General features: G+C 33.6%; 1 protein-coding gene across 1 annotated transcript in view; it reads right to left on the bottom strand.

Moving 5' to 3' along the window:
* Positions 1–21,775, bottom strand: part of KCTD16 (potassium channel tetramerization domain containing 16) — a 316,772-nt gene that overhangs the window by 229,180 nt on the left and 65,817 nt on the right. The window lies entirely within an intron of this gene.

Genomic DNA, 21,775 nt, shown 5'->3' with positions numbered 1-21,775 from the left:
TGATAGATTAATGGTTGTTCACAAGATCTAAGAATCATTATTGTTTGTCTTAGTTTCCTTATCTGTAAAATGAGCTAAAGAAGGAAATGACAAACAACTCCATTATCTTTGCCAAGAAAACTTCAAATGAGTTTATGAAGATTCAGACACAACAGAAACAAATGAGTAGCAATAATAACATTGTGAAGACTCATTATAGTAGGTATATTGATTATTTTGTATTTAAAGCACCACAAGTTATAATGATATACTGGATTTAGAATCAAGAGATTGGTTTAGGCTTTCCCTAACATTTCCCATCTGTATATCATTGACATTGCAGATGGAAGGTGACATGAAACTCCTATTTTATAGATGAAGAAAATGAAGTCCAAAGTTTGCCTAAGGTCACATATGACCAGAATTACGTTACTTAAAATCATAAAGAGTAAACAAAAGATTTGAACTCAGATTCTCTGAAGCAAAACTATTCCTTTTTTCATTCCATCATGCTACCCTCTCAACATCATTTAATGCCTCTAACTTCAGGTCACTTCTCTGTAAAATGGTAACAATAATAGTTGCACTATTCAAGGATTTTTGTCATTATGTAAGGAGAATGTTCTTTAAGCCTTTAACTCCATATAGAAATTATTATTATTATTATTTCTGGAATTGAGAAAGTGTTCTTTAGTGGAGTGAAAGAACAGTGAACACAATTTTATGGGATTTCAGATAAAAACTTACTACAGATTTCACAGGACTGTTATAAGGAAAATGTTCAATGAATATTAATGGTAAAGAAATATATGATGATGTGAATAATGGTTGTATTTATAACTATAAGGAAGGATATAACCATTATACAGCTCTGGAATTACAAGGCAAAGGTTACTGGCTCCATCCCACTTCTTCAAATATGCTAAGTGAAACTCTAGTGCTATTGGTACTAGCTACCAGGGGTATAATAAGAGTTCAAAGGAATTTACCCACTTCAAGTAAAATATCAACTGGATTTGCACAAGTATCTGATGATAGGGAGTGAAACTGTCAAAAAGAAAGACTCTGACCTAAGAGTATTTTTTTTGTAAAAGATGGATGGATGGATGCATCTATGGGCTTGCCTAATAAAAGAGCTAAAATAAGACATGAGATTTCTTAAAAGATAACACCTACTTTGAGAAGGAAGAAGACTCAGCATTCAAAAAGAATGCCTTCCAGAAGATAGCAAATGCTTTGCAGAGAAGCATTCCAATAATAAATGACAGAAGTAACTTGGTGGGGAAGCAGTAATTACTAGCTTTAGAGGCAAAGTAAAATGGCAGTGGGGTCTAGCTGACAGCAGTAAGGCATAGTGGTTTGCTAGGAGACTGAAATGAAAGAGCCTTCCAGGGTATTTCAGCCCTAGTAATGTAGACTGACTGGTGAATGAAGCATAATGGAAACCTAGAGGTGTTTGTGGTGCTTTGTCTTTCAGGAATTTTTTTGTCATTATCTAATTATTTAAATGCTATTTTTATTTGAAATTAATGTGTCATCTGTTGTGGTTTGATATAAAGTGGAATATCAGCAGGGTTTTTAGCTATAATTATAAAAAGACTATGTGTTACAGCAGAGCTATGAACCCGTATGTACCTTCCAAAAGACCATGTTGAGGGGGACTCTAAGACTACACAATTAATATTGATATTATTCTTAACCTCTAGAACTAGAAATCTGCAGGGATCACAATCCTGGCTGCAACACAGAGAAATAAACTAAGGCACAGCCATAGAACATGCTTGAGGGTATCTGTACCAATGTACTACATCTCATCTACCATCTGGAGCCTACAGGTGATCAGAGGAAGAATAGATAACTTTGAGAAAAAGAAAAATTATTTCCACTTTCTGTAGGACAGAGAGTATGTTATGTGTTATTCAACTAAATGCAGAACTATTCCTACTCTTCCATAATAATAAAAAATAACTAGCACTTAATAGTGCCTATTATGTGTCAGGCATTGTCCTAAGTGCTTTTATAATTAATTTTCTCATTTGTTTGTCATAATAAGCCTGGGATATAGATGCAGTCAGTATTCCTGCTTTACCAAGGAGAAAAGTGAGGCACAGAAGAGTGAGAATTAGCTCTAGAGGTCCCAGATAACAGGACTCTTGGAAATCTGAGACCAATATCTAAAAAGAGAAGAATAAAGCTTCTACCATGTAATCAGGACATTTTTTAGAATTAGGAGGGGAAAGTACAATATTTTCCAGAGGAATTATTAGAGCTGGCTACATACTGTATAGAGAAGTAAAATAACTGTGGTAAGGTGAGGGACTAGGAAGAGGGAGAGAATTCTAATGGTGTGAATTAATTCCCTCTAGAATGCAGATCAGTAGTTAATTTGCAGGTGACAATCTTGGAAAATTACTTGAAAGTTCAGGGGCATTAAATTACTTACTCCTTAAGCAGTGAGTCTACAGGACAAAAATAGAACTTGAATTCCTTTCTTTCTATATTCAAGGCCAGCTTCCATCTATCAGAAATACCGGGAGATAATTTGAGGCCATTTAAGTGAACTGGAATTAGGAAAATTGAACTGGGACAATAAAGCATTGCCTTGCTTGTCTTAATGAATAGAATACTGGATTCATATTCCAACTATGATATCAAAATTTATGTGATCTTAAGGGGAAAAAAAGCATTTTTTTCCTCTAGCCCTTGTTTTTTCACTTATAAAATGAGGGGAATTAGGCCAAGATATGTCTAAAATTGTTTCAGATATATAAACAACATATAAAGGATTTTTTAAGGTAAAAAAGACACCTATCAAAGAGAGATCTGGCAAGGTTAGAAGGGAAGCAATAAACTGGGAAAAGTTTTACAGTCAAAGGTTCTGATAAAGTCCTCATTTCCAAAATATATAGAGAATTGATTCTAATTTATAAGAAATCAAGCCATTCTCCAATTGATAAATGGTCAGAGGATATGAATATATAATTCTCAGATGAAGAAATTGTTCTAGCCATATGAAAAGATGCTCCAAATCATTATTAATCAAAGAAATGCAAATTAAGACAACTCTGAGATACCATTACACACCTCTCAGATTGGCTAGAATGACAGGGAAAGATAATGTGGAATGCTGGAAGGGATGTGGGAAAACTGGGACACTGATGCATTGTTGGTGGAATTGTGAATACATCCAGCCATTCTGGAGAGCAATTTGGAACTATGCTAAAAAAGTTATCAAACTGTGCAAACCCTTTGATCCAACAGTGTTATTACTGGGCTTATATCCCAAAGAGATCTTAAAGAAGGGAAAAAGACCTGTATGTGAAAGAATCTTTGTAATAGGGCTGTTTCTTTGTAATAAACAGAAACTGGAAACTAAGTGGATGCCCATCAATTGGAGAATGGCTGAATAAATTGTGGTATATGAATATTATGGAATATTATTGTTCTGTAAGAAATGACTAGCAGGATGAATACAGAGAGGCTTGGAAAGACTTACATGAACTGATGCTGAGTGAAATGAGCAGGACCAGGAGGAGATCATTATATACTTCAACAACAATACTATATGATGATCAATTCTGATGGACATGGCCCTCTTCAACAATGAGATGAACCAAATCAGTTCCAATAAATCAATAATGAACTGAACCAGCTACACCCAGTGAAAGAACTCTGGGACATGACTATGAATCACTACATAGAATTCCCTATCCTTCTATTTTTGTCCCCCTGCATTTTTTATTTCCTTCACAGGTTAATTGTACACTATTTCAAAGTGATTCTTTTTGTGCAGCAAAATAACTGTATGGACATGTATACATATATTGTATTTAAATATACTTTAACATATTTAACATATATTGGTCTACCTGCCATCTAGGGGAGGGGAAAAATTGGAATAAAAGGTTTTGCAACTGTCAATGCTGAAAAATTACCCATGCATATTATCTTGTAAAAAAAACTATAATAAAAAAAAGAGAACTGGACAATCTTTGGTGATGATCATGATCATGACCTCTTGCAGATACACTCCAACGTCAAAGCCTTCCTTTATAAGAAAGAAAAAATATATAAATAATAAGTATAAATTTAAGAAGGAGAAGGGAAAAGAGGAGGAAGTACTTTTGAACTAATGAAAGTCCCAATTTCTAGGAGATATGACAATGACAAAAGGAAGCAGCTGTTGCCCAAATAAACCCCATCTTTTAAACCGCCAGAATACTGCTTCTTTTCCCACTACTATCAAGATCATCAATTAACAGTTCTTCCATCCACCTTGAAGAGACTAAACAAATAGCTTACAGGTGGTCCTTAATGGACTTTAATTAAACAATTCAGAGATGGGGAGGAAAGCGGTGATGGAAGTCTTGGAATCCAAGGTTACTTGTGAGGAATAGCACCCTCCCATTTCAGAAATGACCGCATAGAAGAGAGACGAATTCTAGTATTCCAGCCCCTGTAGGCAGAAATTCTGAAACCCCACAAGGATGCCTCTGGGAAAACCATTAAAGGAGGAAATTTTAAAAGTGTCAGGCTGAAGAGCCACTCACTTGAAGTATTACCACAAATAGGGAGAAAGCCCCATATGGCAGCTTCCTATTTTAATGAATTATTCTTGTGAGCTAAATACTAACCTCAATTGTTTCTGCCTGTAGGAGTCCAGGTATTGTCATGGATCCTTTAACTTTTGACACTGAGACAAAGTTCCCCTCATTGTACTCTGATCTGCTTTTTGTTTTTTGTTGCTGTTGGGATTTTTCTCCTATCTCCAGCACTTGTACCCTTTATAGGTGATCCATTTTATACTGTTGGTTGGTTATCCCAAACTGTTCAGCAGTGGTCCTCCAGTCTATACATCATTCAATAACCTGTTTAATTGTACTATACCTTCATGATATTCCACCAACTGAATATCTTCAGAAGACAGAAATAACAGACACACATGATTTATTCAGAGACCTTCCTCACACCCTCCCACTAGCAGCATGAGCTTCTGGCTAGTGACTCAGTCTTGGATGAAAAACTCCAGTGTCCAAGTTCTTTTATCTACATGTTTCTGCCTGCTCTCATATAGTGACACTCTGAAATGTCTTTGTAACATGTAATTAAATGACCAAGAGAGATTAGTCTGGGAGCTTCCTTGGAAAACCAACTTGTATTGGGCAAGAAGGGAAAAGGTTACGAGAAATGTCAGTAGGTACAATGGAAAGAATGTTAGAATTAGTCATAGAAAGGCCGGCTCTGCTACTTCTTACCTATATGATTGTGGGCAAGTTCACTTAAAACCTGGGCAATTCAGTTCATCTATAAATGGGAACAAGAAAGATTAGATTAGATTGACTCTAATTTCCTTTCCAGCTCTAAATCTGTGACATATGGTCCTGTGAGTCTTAGAAAGTGTTTTCTTCAAAACTCCCCCTAGTAACAATTCATAAAGCTTTTTCAACCCTTTTTATTTCAATAGTTATTTGTATCTTAATTTTAAAACTTTTGCTACATTTTTCCCAATAATGCATAAGAAAAAAAGACTACATTTTTTTCTTCATATAGTTTACAAATAACAAAACATGCTAGGTAGCAATTACAGAAAGAGAATAATACATGTTCCTCTGTCAGATTCAACATTATTGGAAAATGACATTATGTCATTGATAAGAAATCAGTATTGTAAAAATTCAGCATATTCACTCATTCCCATGGATTTAACTATGTTACTAAATATTTCTGTAAGTTTTTTTTGTAAGGAGTTCAGAAAACAAATATTTAAAATATAAGATTTTTTTAAAATACATACATATGTATATATGTATATATGTGTGTGTATATGTATGTATGTATTAAAGCCTCATTTTCAATGTGTATGTGTGTATATATGTATATATGTATGAAAACCTCATTTTCAATGTACAGAATAAGCCATGGCAAAACTGAGAAGGAAATAAAGATTTGTTTTCCATCATTCTTCAATTCTATTTCTACTCCTTCACCTTGCCTTTCCTATGGCTCTTTGAGCTATGACATCTGATAGGACTAACCAGATAAACTAATTAAAGCTAAGACACTGCTGGTTGATAATGATTTAATTTGTGTTATCCTTCAAGCCATATTAGAGTTTTGTAGTTCCTTTCAAGATATTAAAGGAAAGAAGTGAGTGATGTGTCAGTTTCCAGGCCAGAAAAGATAAGGATGAGGAAGAGGAGTTGGTAGGGAGAAAGGAAGCCAGAAGGGCAGACTTAAAGGCACAGTGAAGAAGTAGATCTGCAGTGGTGTTCATAGCATGATAGAATCAGAAAGCACTTGATTTGAAGTCAGAAGGATCTCAGTTCTAGGTCCCACTCTGTCTGTAGCTATATAAATTGGAGAAGTGACTCCTCCTCCAGGTTGGCTCTTGGAGAGCTCTTAATGCTGCTTTTTACAAAAACTGAGGTTGAAGAATAGAAAGAAGTGATTTTTTTTGTTTTGTTTTGTTCATATAGCAAGTTAGCGGAGACATGCTAAAAATGATCCAATTTTAAAAATTGGAAAGAAAATGAATGCTTCATGCTTATATGCTGATGAGTTTATCATTGCTTCCTGAGGAAATTCTATAATGAATTATTAAAAAGATGGCTTGGGAACATTTAGAAGGGGAAGAGATCACTAAAAACCAGCATGAATTTATTAAGAACAAGTCATTTAAAAAATGCTTGGTATCACTGATTAACTGACATTGTATGACATAGTGATTGATTAATAAATGTTGAATGCATGAACAAATGAAGAAAAAATAGAACAAGTCATGCCATATTTAGCATATTTCTTTTTCTATTGTTTTTAAACTAGTATAATGAACTCATGTCCACAAACATTTATTAAACCCTATTACATACAAGGTTTTTGGTAGGTGGTGGAAATACATTGAGAAGAATGTGTGAATATTATATATGTATACACATAATCTATACATATTCAACTCTACAAAACATGTATGTAAATATACCTATTATATATATATATATATATACACATATACATTGATACATACATAATACAATTATGTTTGCATATATTTTTTTATATATACATACATTTCAGCATAGTATTTGGGAAAGTCTCTCATGCTATCTTTTTAGATGAAATTAGAGAAATGTGACTAATGAAAGTCTCAATAAATGGGTTCCAAATAATTGTTTGACAAGGAGCTTAAGTTTCAACCTGAAGGGAAATAATAAGAAAAATAGCCCCATCAGAATCAAATATTCAGTCCAAAGGAGCATAGGAAAGGAAAGACAATGACATATGAGCAACAGGGACTTGATGTGTTTTATACATATGAAGGCCTAGCAGAAATGCTGACTTTATGACAATTTCACTGGCCAGATTAGCACTTCATTCACCTCTTTTTAAAAGGAAATAGGGTGTTAGAGAGTTATAAACTGACTTCGCCCATTAAGTATGGTGTTAAAATCTCCAATATTATACCACAATAAACTATAACAAAAATTGGAAACAGACTAGGGTTCAATGTTTCACTTTGATGAAAGAACTTTTGAGTCTAAGTAACACAAGTATTTTTGACTAATACAGGGCAAAAGTAAAAAAAATTTTCATTTTTAAACATTAATCTAGACAAACTACATACATAAGAGAGAAAGTGAGGAATCGTGAAAATCGAAAAAGGAAAGAGTTGAAGAATATGAAGTCAGTAAAAGTCTCTATTTAATTCAGATTCCAGAAAATCTAGTGAGTTGATAAAAACAATATTGACTTCTTAAATGATTTTGAAACAAAGATATACTTGGATATGAATTTTAAAAGTCCTTTTTAAGTGTGATAGTATGAATTTTACTCAGCAGACCAAATATATCAAAACAACAAAATTTTAAAAATCTGGAACTTCTTATATTAAGCATGAAAAGACACATTTTCCATTATATTTGCTAAAAATATAAAACTATTTAGGCAAATTAGAATAAGCCTTATATGGTATCTGATGTCACAGTAAAAACTTTATATAAAGAAGAAAGATGGAGATGTCACATAAGATCTTACATGAAGAAAAGAAGAAATAAGCTGGGCTAAGCATTTTACATATATCATCTGTTTGGTCCTCACAACCACTCCATGAATTGCTATTATTATCCTCATTTTACACTTGAGGAAACTGAGGCAAGTGGAGATTAAATGAGTGTCAAGGGCCACATATCTGGTAAGTGCCTGAAACTGGATTTCAATTTAGGTCCTCCTGACTCAGGGATCAGTGGATAGAGTGCAAGACCTGAACTTAGGAAGACTCCTCTTTATAGCTTGAAGTCTGACTCAGATATTTCCAAGCTGTGTGATCCTAAGCAAGTCACTTACTCTTATTTGTTTCAGTTTCCTCATCTATAAAATGAGCTGGAGAAGTAAATGGCAAGCAACTTGAGTATCTTTGCCAAGAAAACCCCAAATGGGGTCACAAAAAGTCAGACCTGTCTGAAATGACTGCACAACTTTCTGACTCAAGATTGAGCTCTATCTACAGAGACACCTAGCAGCTCACATAGGAGAAGCAAGTTGAGAATGCATCAAGAAATGATCCATGAAAAAGCACTGGAAAATTGCAATAATATCTAGTTGATTCTTGAATGTCATGTCGCCTAATTAAAAGTAAAGATAACAACAACAACATTATATGTAAAATGGGGTCAATAAAATTAAAGTATATTAGAAATTCTAGATTCTTCTAATCATTTAAAAGCAAGTCAAAGTCAAAATTGTGATAAGGACAAAGCAAATAATTAGCATCAATTAACAATTTTAACAATGGGTTGAAAAAACAAAGAATTTAGAAAAGAGAGAGAACATTTCACAAGGAGGATATGGAATATTGTTGGTCCTCTACATGGTCCTAAAATGCCCAACATGATGAAAATGCGAGTGGAAACATCAAGAAGCAGAAATCTCATGCACTATTAACATAGTGAATAATAGAAATGCTACAGTGAGGGAAGTGAATGAATCTCTAACTTCTCTATAAAATTGTAAAGTTTCATGATAAGATAAGATCTATCATCCTTGTTTCAAAGATTTTACAGTGGTTCATGACTTACTAACAAAGTACCAGTTTTCTCTAAAATTTAAGTCAGATCCAATCCTTTTTAAGAAAAGGTACCACTTATCTACTGTTAAAAGATGAAAACACCAGTGATCCTTCTAAGTATAGGCAGATTAAATCTTTATATACTTTATATAAAAGTATATACACAGTTTGCAACTCACACACACAAACACAAGAAAGTACTATATCCCTGAAAAGAAAAAAAAATGATGTTTCAGAACACATTAAAAACTCCAGAAATAGAAGTAATCTGACTGTCAATTCAGTAATTATTGAATAAGCTGTTCCAAGAACTATAACATCTGCAGTGACCTTATTGACTATTAAAAAGCTTTTAACTTAGACAGGGATTCAAAGCTTTTTCACATACTAAAATATACAAATATAAGTATAGCACATTTGATACCCACATGGAAAACTTTTCTATTTAATACTTATAACCAAAATCATCATGTTAAGAACAATTAATGTGAAATGTGGATATTTTTCAGTAACATTTTCTAAGTCCATTGTGGTCCTACCAAGCCTTACATCTATTACTGAATCTTTCTGTTTCCAAGTTAAAGTGGTAGTTAAACTAAAACATTTTATTAAGTACTTTATGTACAGGGGCGACAGCAAATTGGTTCCATTGGGGAGGGAGAACATATTAAACAATGCTTTTCATCTCATAGAATCTTTCTCCAAGGGGGTAAGATTCTGATTTGCTAAATGTAAAAATTTTAACATAATCTAAAGGGAGGAAAAAAACCAAAGGCTTTTACCTTGAATTTGAGTGTCAAATTGAACCAATGAGATAAAGACAACATTTGTAAATACATTGATCTTCTCCAGACATAACATATTGAACATAAAACTATCAAGGAAAAAGTTGCAGTTAAATACATTCTAATTTACTGGCAACCTAACATCAAAGTTCAATACAGAAAATATGTTTGAAGTCATTAACATTTATGAATATTAATCTAATGTAAAGTTTTGGGATTATAAAAAATTTTTAACAGGTTGGAAATTATTCTAACAAACACTAAGAGAATATTAATAAAATCTAGAATTCAAAGCCCTAAGGCATATAGGCAATCCTAAGGCAAACAGGATGTCTTCATAAATTAAACTGATATGCACAAATATTGAAGAAATATATAACTTATTCATAAAGACTGATATTTTAAGAGATATTACCACAAAAATATTCATATAATTTCAAACAATATAGAATAAAAAGCTTTCAAAATATAAAGACCTATTTGGAGAAATAAATATGATTGATTACCTATTATCCTCACTATCATATTACATGCTCCTAAAATCATAATTAGGGAGTTTCTAGAGAATAATTTAGGACATAAGCTAAGGTTATAGTATTTTTATTCAAATACAAAAAGTAGGTCCTTCTATTCATTTTACAATAATTCTTCAAAAACAAATATATAAGAACAATAGCAAAATAAAAATTGTCCCAGCACCACTTCTTTCTGAACTTCAAAAAACCATGAAAACAAGATAATCACATTAATAGAAGTAATATATTATCTATTTATCCATCTTCCTAATGTAATATAAATATATATATATACATGTACACACACAAATATATTTATGAATTTGGCTTTGATAAATTATTCATCTCTACTGGGGATCAATCAATCTAGAAGTTTTTGCTATCAAATAAAATTAACTTATTTGTATTTTATAATTTAGAAAGTTTCCCAGGACACTAGAGGCAGCATCCATGGACATATAGTTAGTATACAATTCATTTCCCATCTCCATGCCTTTGTTTAGATTGTTCCCTATTCCTGGACTGCACTCCCTCTTCACATCTGTCATATACTTTGGAATTCCTTGGCTTTTTAAAAAATCAACTTAAATTCTACCTCCTTTGTGATGGCCATTCTGATTACTTCCTAAAGGGAACTTGAATAGGGTCACACAATAAAATCAGAGGCAAAATTTGTTCTCAGATCTTCCTGACTTACAGGTTAGAAGTGTTTTTTGTTTATTTATTTTATTTTGTATGTGTGTGTGTGTTTGTCTCTGCTTTTCATTATTGTTATACTTGCACATGAAGATCTTCAAAGATGAACTGAACTTCTACATGGGATTAAGGGGAAGGAGGAAGCTAACTAAGCATGAGTTTTCCAAGAAAGATTTAAATATCTTTCAATGTAAATACTATTTTCCCCAACACAGTGAACATGGTCACAAACAATATCTTTTATTTGTATTATTTGTATTTCTTTGTATTATGATTGGAGCACATGATGCCACATTCCTTGTGAAATCTTTGTTAGCATTAGTGTGGTCATTTAGTAACACAATTTCATATTAATGAGGTATAGTCAGTACCTCATTATAAGGTCATTTTATCTTATTCTAAGACAGATATTAAAAGATTAACTAACATGTTCATGTACTTTATAGAATAAGTATTCTGGCAGTCAGTTTTTTTGAGGGAAGAAACACAAAGGGTACTTAAAGAATTCACTTAGAGGGTACGCATTCTTTAGAGAGTATTTCTATAGTCATAAGAAGAATATAGATACCCATAAGAAGGGTATCAAAGATTTTCTGCTAAGAAAAGAAGCTCAGTCAACAGTCACCCAATTTGGATGCTAAAGGTTTTTTACTGATCCTCTTTTAAAAAGTTAATCTGGGATGTCTTATCTCTTTAAAATTAAATTGAAATCAATTCTACTAAACCCATTGTGATATTGTGATGCTGTCAAATGTCTTCTCTCTGTAATTTTCATCTTTTGGAGTCCCTTGTTTTTTTGCTGCCAAGATATGCCCTCCTTCCCTCCCTCTCTCCCTCTCTCCCTCCGTCTCTCTCTCTCTCTCTCTCTCTCTCTCTCTCTCTCTCTCTCTCTCTCTCTCTCTCTCTCTTTCTCTCTCTCTCTCTCTTCTTCCCTCTCTCCCTCTCTCTCTATTACACACACACACACACACACACACACACACACACACACACACAATTGGCTTTATAAGATAGTATAATCTAAGCTTTATTTTTTTTCAGCTCAAAGTTAATTAAAATAATTTTATTTTGAAAAAAATTTTTTGAGAATTTCTTGACACTCATTGATAGAATATCAAGCACCCTAGGGTGTCATGAAACCAAGATTGGGAAATCACTGGCTGTACAGTTGCCATGGGGATTAGTAGGAGTAGCAATCCAGTTCTTAAGAAATGAAGAGCAAAGGGAGAAATCACTGATGGGCTGTAAATAGGGCATGGAAAAGTCACAAAATAGACAGTAACTGTTGGGCTGGAGCTTGACACTGACATCGTTCTGTTCATCTCTCTGTATCTCTGTTTCTGTCTCTCTCTATTTTGCTCTATGTTTGTCTGTCTGTCTGTCTCTCTCATCATTGTTATTACATGCTACAAAGCCAGCCAGACTGAACTGAAGATCCTTATAACAGAGAAATGAACCTCCTCCACTGAAATCTGTTCTGATAGATTAAAACTAAATGCTGTGTAAAAGTTAGAGGAATTGTGGGAAGGGTGTTAAACACTTGTAGAGATTAAATTACTGACCAGTTAGGCAATTAAAAAGCAGTGGGCTAAAATATTTGAATCCCTCACTCCACTGTTCAAAGTGTCAGCCCCACAATACCCAGAAGTGTATTATGTTTCCCCATTTTAATTTTAGCATCTAGGTTTCAGCCATTTGCATTTAAATGTGTTGTCAGAGAATTTCCAGAGATCCTTAATAGGGGCACTGATTTGCATTTTAATATGCTCTTAAAGAATTTCAAGAAATCTTTTTATTGTGAATACAGTATCACCAGAACATCAGCCACCTTTTAAGGAAAACTAGATTTGCCTGGGTGCAATTTAAACAGAGACATTGTGACTTTGTAAGATTGTTATAAAGCTCCCCCCCCCCAACCCGGGGGAAGTATAAAAGATAAAAGAAACTAAGTCCAATGCTATATGACCTCTTTAAAAGAGTGACCATACAGAGAGATTGAGAATCAGAAGACCTGAGTTTTCCTTTAATATCTTATCTACCACTTCAACAGGGGAAGTTACTTCTAATCACTTCATCTGGAGACTGGACATTTTGTCAGTTCTCATTCAATGAAATGGATGTGAAGAGAACTGGAGGAAAAGAATGTGCTTTGGAAAAGGACTGCACTAATTCATGTTCTTAGAAGGCAAGGGCTGAGGTCAAACTACAGTTCATTATCATCAAGATAGGGAGAAGAGGAGACAAAAGTGATCAAACAGAGGTTGGTGCAATAGTCAAGAGGGAGAGAAGATGACACTATAAAGATTCAGGTAAGACTATAAATTCATTTGATTCAACAAGCCCACACATATTTGCAAGGCACTGTACTGTATATCAAAGACACAAAAGCAAAAATCCAACAGTATCTTGTCCTTAAAAAACTGACTTTCCATTGTAGAAAAATAATAAGATAGACTAAAAAGTAAATATGACACAAAAACAAATAAATTCAAAATAACTCCAAATTGGAAGTAATTTGGGAAGGAAAATAGAATAACTGGGGTTGGAGAGAGATTATTAAGGACAGATCATTTGCCTATCTGCAAATGACAATTTTCTCATTCAACTTTTTCCTGGAAATAGGATTTTTGGAGGAGGTAATGTTAGTTAGGTCTCTTTAATCTATCCTATAAGCATGCCTGCACATCTGGAGAGAGCTGATTTCTAAATTTCATTCCAAGTCTAAGTCTATATTTTACTCTCATTTTATCCCAAAAAGGAGCACTTAAAAGAGGAGGGATATCTGTGAGGCTGAGGAGGAGGATAAAGCAAGTATGGAATCAGGAGGAAGGAACAGAAAGGATTTCTCCAGTGGTTCTTAAACTTTTGTTTTCATTATCTTTATCCTATTAAAAATTATTGAGGATCTCTCCAAAGCATTTTTGTTTACCTGGGTTATATTTATAGACATTTACTATATTGGAAATAAAAACTATTTTTGAATTTGTAGACCCTCTAAAAGGGTTTCAGAGATCCCCAGGATTCTCTAGACCATACTTTGAGAACCATTGCTCTAGACTTTGCCAAGAAAATTTTCATTTGTTTTTGTCAAGCAAGAAGTCAATACCATCAATAAAATACATTAGTGGTGTCATTCCAGAGTCTGACTCTTTTGGAAGATTTTAATTTCCTGATGCCTTTAGGAAATAACAAATATGTAGTATGTGTGTATATATGTATGTATATGTGTAGAGTATTATAACATAATTATATAGTTAGATACATCAGTGTGTGTGCAAACATGCACATGTACACATGAACATATACATATACACATATATATTGTTATATATAAATTTATAGAAAATATAATGTTCTGTAAAGGTCAGGCTGCTTTTCAAAGACTTTAAAAATTCTATATTCTCTACAGAATAAAGCCTAGACTGTAGTATTACATTCAATGTTATCTGTAATTGGGACCCCTCTGCCTCTCCAGCTCCATCATTCATTAATCTTCTATCTTGAACTTTTCACTCTAGCTAGCCTATTCTGCCAAAGATAATTCCATAAAGACCAGATGCCTCCTTCCCTCTGATCCTTTAACACCTTTACCAAAATATATATATATATATTTCTCCCCCTCATTCCTTTATCTAAGTTCTATCCTTTCTGCCAAATCCAATTTAAGATGGACCTGTCATGATGCTTCAGGCCTTCCTTATTCACTGGCATTTCTTCTATCTTGAATTCTTATGCACTTCCAAAATATACAATCATTTTATATTTATTGCAAACTCCCTAGTCCTTTTATATTTATTTCCTATCTCTCTACTTAGATTGCAAGTGTCTTAAGTGCAAATCAATGTCTTTTAATATATATTTATTTTCTTAACACTTTGTATAGTTGATGATAGTGGTAACAGCTTCATGTTTACCATTACATCTGGAATAGCTTAGATGATGAAACTTCCAGGGATCACAAAAGGAGTCCAAGAGAAACAAAATCTAATTTAAAATCATTGCAGTGTAGTTACTAATAAGGAATATCAAATTAATATGCTGAAAGGTTGTTATATCACTCCTGGAATATACTGAGGAAAGGATCAATTTGACCATGATACATGTATCTGAAGTGCTTACATTATCCAGTACCTATAATCCGATATGACTGGCTTTATGAATTAAATGAACTAGCTAGCTTCGATTCAATAAACTTCACACTTTATAAATTTGCTTCCATGGACATAGATAATACTCCTAATTTTAACCATGTCGTAGTCACCTTCAGTTTAATTATATCAAAATTTTTGGACAGCTTAAGAAAAACCTTCTTCATGATTCATAGGGTTGGCAAATGTTCTTCAATTTTTATACAGCATCTGGACAACATAGCAGGACAGATTATCTTAGAGAAAGCTCAATGGCAATATATTGAATCTGACTGCCAAGTCATAAATATAGAACTAGAAAAAATCTTAGCTGCTTAGTTTAATCCTCTCATTTTGCAAATAATAGCATCTATAAGCATTAGAGCTAGAATTTGAACTCAGTGCCTTTACTTCAATGCCTGAGCTCTTTCTATTATAGCATATTGCTGCAAGAAATAAGGTGAATTATTTTGCAATCCAACATTCTTCATATCATGAATATGCTCTGAAATATGCTAATTTATTAATCATTATATTAATATATCAGCAAATATAGTCTCACAAAAGCATGTCAATTATCATCTAAGGTTATGGTAGTAAGAATAGGCAAATGTCTTATATGCCTCCTCTGCCTTCACCACTAAACAAATTCTCCTTCTACTGAATTGTTTTGTTTTGGTTTTTTTTTTCTCTTCCTAATACAAGTCTTTGCAAATTGACAAAAAGTCACTCCTGGAACTCACTCTAGTTGAAATAATCACTATGGCTCTATTATATCCACAAAAATGATATCTAGGTTTTTAAGATCTTTGAGTTTATCATTTCTTATAGTACAGTAGTACTCCATTGCAATCATCATATATCATAACTTTTTAAGCTATTCCCCAATTGATGGTCATGTTTGTGTCTAATAGTAGCTATCTCTAAGAGGGAAGAGAAAATTCAGATAATAATTATATACTTATAAGAAATAACAAGATTAAACTGTTATGGAAACATTTGTTTTATACAATAAATCATAAATATTTAAATGACATCTGATTTAAGAAACTGCCTTTCTTTTTAGTTTGAGTGTTCTCCTATCTGGTGTATATATGCATAAATCTCCTAAGGTTATTAGTGAGAGTCATGTGTTTGTCTGGAGAAAGGAGTGACCTCTCATATCCAAACTCCAGTGCTGAGAAAACTCAAAGGGAAAAAAATAACATTACCAGGATGTGATCTAAAACATAAATGAAAACTCAGCCTTGGCCAAAGTTTTTGTGGGATAGTGTGAGAAAAAACAAATTTTGATTTGGAATTAGAGCTAGAGAAAATGTGGAGATCATCTAGGTCAGCTCTTTCCTTGTATAAAAGAGCCACAGAGTTTGGGGCACAAGATGCAAACCCAGGCCAAACAATTATATATTTAGATCTGAGAGGGATTGGAAAATCATCTCATCAATCCCTTTACAGAAGAGAAAAAGGAGGCTCAGAGAAGTTAAGAAATATGATCAATGTCACTTGTAAAATTGCAAAATCCAACCCAAGTTTTCTAATACTATGTCCTGTGCACTTTCCATTAAGTTACATTAAACTTAGAAATCCACCACCTAGGAAACTATCAGCAAGTCACTTTCCTCTGAAATGTATAAAATGAGAAAATTGAACTAAATCGTTTCTATGCCCCTTTTAAAATACAACAGTGTCATTTCCTCATGACTCAAACCTGCCAATTCTTCAGGGCCTGAAATCAAGGGGAGAAAACTGTGAGAAAAGCACCAACCCCAGAAAAGAAACTAAAACAGAAATACAAGAGAAATTCAGTCTGGCCTGGCCTGTTATGTCATTGAATGACTCACAGATAACACAATATGAACAAAATGATGTCCCTTGCGATTTAATATGTACCTAAGATAAGCATGACACATTTATCTCAAGGCTGATAGAGAAATATTTATAAAATATGTTAGCTTCTTGAATAACAATATATTTTCAATAATCAGGGTCCTCATTTTCAACATTCGTTATACAATGACTTAAGATCACAATGTACTTCAAGGCTATTGTTTATTCCTACACAAAATGTCTTCACATTGCTATGCCTTTCCTCCCCCCTGTCTCTCTTTTGTGTCTTTCTGTGACTCTCTGTCTCTTTCTGTCTCTGTATGTCTCTATCTCTTTTTCTCTATCTCTGTCTCTCTCTCATTCCTTCCCTGTCTCTGTCTCTCTCCTCTCTCTGTCTCTCTCTGTCTCTTTCTCTCTCTCCATTTTAAAAAATCATTTCTGATTGCTATCAATTTACTTCTCTATAGTTAGTTGTCTATTCTACTCTTCTAATTTTATGTTTGTAATTTTGTAGAAGCTTGAAAGCTAGACAACCAAGCATGGGGAAATGATATACAACTCAAGAATAACAAAACTTTAAGTTGGGATTTAATGTAAACGTATATATTTGTAACATATTAATATACATATGTCATGTATATATATATATATCATACATATAATATATATTAATACATCATAATATATATTAACATATATATTAATAGTTAAAACCTTAGTGGTTTTTTTCATGTTTTGTTCCAGAAAGTTTGACAAGGTAAATCATGTATGGCTACCCCAGTAAACTTGATATAATTATCAGAAAAAAGAATGTTAATCATATCCCACCATTATCAGAATTAACAAAGATTTCTTCTAGAGTTACCAGAAAGTAATGATGCTGATGTTTACTTATTAAGCATTCAGCAAAAATTCAACAAACATGCATGAAGTGCCTACTGTGCGCAAAGCATTTCGCTAAGTGCAGAGTTGCAAAGATAAAAATAAAACAATCCTTTCACTCAAAGAGCCAGGGAAAGGAAGACCACACACAATCAGAGATAAAGAAATTAAGCAAATGGAAGGAGAAAATATAACTTACAGGGAGAATCAAGTTTGGCTCCAATTAGAGCCAGATTGTAGAAAAGCTTACACATCAGGTTGATGAGTTTTTATTTTAATCCAGAAGCAATAGAGAGTGAGTAAAGCTTTTTGAACAGAAGAGGAACAAGATCAGTCTGTTCTTAGTAAAGTTCTTTTGGCAGCTGGTGAAACATGATTGAGCAGAGAGCTAAGCTTGGGTATTAGAAATGGGAGGTTGTTACTATAAGTTTGTGAGAAGTACCGAGGTCTAAAACTGGAATAGTCACTATGTGATTAAAAAGAAGAAAGGAGAAACTGGGATTTTTAGGAGAAGGTAGTGGATGTAAGAGCCTAGGCTTTGGACAATTTTCTTACTCATATAAGAGAATTTGCAATAAGTTGTCTTGGTCCCCCTTTTAAGCAATCTAACATCCTAAAGATAAATTAACAGATATTAGGAAGTCTAACCCAGATCAAAGTACTAAACAAAATTAACTGATCAAAGTTAAGAGATGGGGCAAGAAACTTAAGTGCCTGGTCTTAGGACTAACTATGCCATGATTTTGTAAATGAGTAGTCCTGCCAAGGGGCAAAATGTCTCTAAATTGTTTCTACATTTCAAAATAGAAAATAAACAAGTTCTAAAGTCAGAGAAGTTAGATTCAAATTCTACTTCTGACACTATCTTTCTGACCTTGAATTGGTCACTCACTGCAGTGGTCTTCAGTTTCCTTAAATTTCCTAAAATAAGGAAATTGGGCTGGATGTTTTTTAAGGTTCCTTTTAATTCCAAATACATGATCCTATGAGCCGAGTATGAAAAAGAAAGTCTTTCAGATTCATCAAATAAACTCAGGTTTATCTGTAAAAATCATATAACTTAAATAGCAAACATTGAAGCACCTTTATACCAAGCCCTGAGCCAACACAAATTCCATTTTAGGATTAAATGAATCACTTTAGGAATTATTAAAGCCTTCAGAACTTCTTGGAGATCCTGTATATTTCTTCCTTATTCTTTGATCATAGAAATAGAGTTAGTCAGGCCTTTAGAGATCGTGTGATTCATCTTTTTTCTTATCAGAAGAGAAAATTATAGTCCAAAAGGGAAACACATTGCCCAAGATCATACGACTAATGCTAGAGTTGAGAATTAAATCTATGTCTCCAGACTTCAAATCCAGTGTTTCTTGCCCTACACCATTCACTTTGTTTCTCTGCATCCTCTTCCTTTTATTTCAAACCCTCTCATCCTGACCTATATCAGTTCCAGAAGCTCAAGTCATAAAAAGAAATCAGAAGGAAGCAATAGCATGACATATCCTTTAGTATTCTCTTTCCTTTCAACATCTGTGCCTTCCTGTGATGCGAGCAGACACCCCCATAGGCCAAGACAGCCATAAACATGTACCGGAGAGCAGAAAAATATGGGGAGGGAGGAGGAAAGCCAGTCTTCCAATCAATGATGAAATCTAAAAAGTTTGCTCACCAGAGTTTATAGTTTGCTACAGTTTTATAAATAATTCACTCAGAGAGTATTTCACCAAGAACTGCACAATCATTTCAAGGAGCAGAGCCTAATTTTTTCTTAATTTCTAAATGGAAAAACCACTAAAACTTAACTTTTGACTTCTTGTCCTCTCTTAAAGGACTGTTTTTCTTCTACTTACATGATTGTCGTTAATATCAAAATATGTTTCATATACACATTTTTTGGTCAGGTGCTGTTAAGCATCGAGGATTCAAATAAGAAAAAGAAAGCAAGTCCTCAAGAAGCATGAAATCTAGTGGGGAAGATGATACACAAAAATAAAGCCAGAGAATGGAACCACGGGATATCCAGAGCATGAATTCCAAAACACGCTGAGCCACTGATGGAAAATGAAGAGTTAGTTACCTGGGAAGTTCTGCACTCTCTGTAAAGAAAGGCCGTGGGAGGAATTCATGAATGCCCTTCAAACAGGAGAGGCAACTGAGGGAAATGAGTTATTAAATCTCAAAAGATGAGTCAATCTGCATGTTTATGAGATTTCAGGTAATCAGCTCATCCTGGGAGAAGCATTATGGTCTATGGAGTCAAATCCAAGCAGAGCAGAGGCACTGACAGAATATATGGTCTGAACCTAGCACATAAGCCTTTCCTTTGGTTGTTTTTCATAACATATGTTCTAGGCCCCCAAACCCTAATAGTATATAGATTTCACATAAGCATTTCAACACATTGATTTTGTTTCCCATAAGTTCCCAAGTTCCTAATGACTGTAATTCATCAGCAGTCTTCCTGGTTATGTTCAATGGCTTTCAAAGGAAGAGATAACAAGGGAATCTATTTTGCCCCTGGTGACAAACTCAAGAACTATATGCATATAGAAGAAGTATTACCTCTAAGAACACGGATTCATGAGTTGAAATAGATCAAAAAAGGTTTATTTCCAGGACATGAAATACACTAAGCATTTGAATAAAGTCCATCATAGTAAGTATTTTTATTATTGGTAGTCATTTTTTCTCTTTCATAAGGATTCAAATACTGGAAGAGAACTGAAAGGTCATTTCACCCAAATTTCTTCATTCAAGTGGGTTTACCAAGGAACCATTTCATGCATTTTAGAAGCTTTCCTTTAAGAATAAATAAAATAATGAATTTCAGAAAAAGGATTTATGGTTTCCCTTAGCAACCTTTCCTACTGTTGAAAAACACAATCCAGCAGTAAATTCTATTTCTATTTAATACTTCTTTGGCTTTCCTGAGAAAGCAAGCATGATGCAATAGAAAATACATGGTACACTGGGTTAGAAAACTGGGGTTCAAATCCCAATTCTGATACTTTGCATCACTGATTCAGACTTAGGGTGATTGTAAAGATTATCTCTTCCAAATCAATCATGTTATCTTTCTTTGTGATTACTGAGTCATTTACTTGATTTCCTTATGTGTGGAAGGTATCTGTGCTCAGCTCTTTACAAATGTTATCTCATTTGATCTTCACAACAAGTTTGGGAGGTAAGTATTATTATTATTATTCCCATTTTGCAGTTGAGGAAACTGAGGCAGTAGTGTTAAGTAACCTGCCCAGGATCATACAGTTAGTTTTTAAGGCTGGATTTGAAATCAGGTCTTTCTGACTCCAGATCTAGTGTTCTCTTTTGTTGTTGTTCCATAATTTCAGTCACAAATGACTCCCATTTGGGGTTTTCCTGACAAAGATACTGAGATGGTTTGACATTTTCTTCCCCAGCTCATTTTATAGATAAGGAAAACAGATTAAATGACTTGCCCAGGTTCTCACAAGTGACCTGAGGTTAGATTTAAACTAAGGTTTTCTGAAGTTAAGATTGGCACTCTGTCCACTGTACTAACTAGTTGCCTCAGTATTCTACCTACTGTACATCTATATGTACTATACTGAGATTTCTATAAGGATTATTATAGAAATTATAATAGAAGTATTATAGAAATAAGAACTCTTATTTTATGTATATAATGGAAACATATTGCAAGACAACTCACTGGTCTATAGATTGAATTATTCTTCAAGCTAAATCTTATTTCCCAAGTAAGGAATAGCTAAAAGTAAATACTATAGAAAATCTATTGCCCAGTACTTACTATGCTTGCATCCTGACACCATTACTCTGATTATTTACTATGCTTAATACATTGTGCCATGTGTTAGGAAATCCAAGACAAAATTAAAAAAAAAAGTCCCTGACTTAAAGATG

The sequence above is a fragment of the Antechinus flavipes genome, chromosome 2, assembly GCF_016432865.1.
Source record: "Antechinus flavipes isolate AdamAnt ecotype Samford, QLD, Australia chromosome 2, AdamAnt_v2, whole genome shotgun sequence".
NCBI lineage: Eukaryota > Metazoa > Chordata > Mammalia > Dasyuromorphia > Dasyuridae > Antechinus > Antechinus flavipes.
Note: the sequence above shows the minus strand (reverse complement) of the source record. Positions and strands in the feature narration are given on the sequence as shown.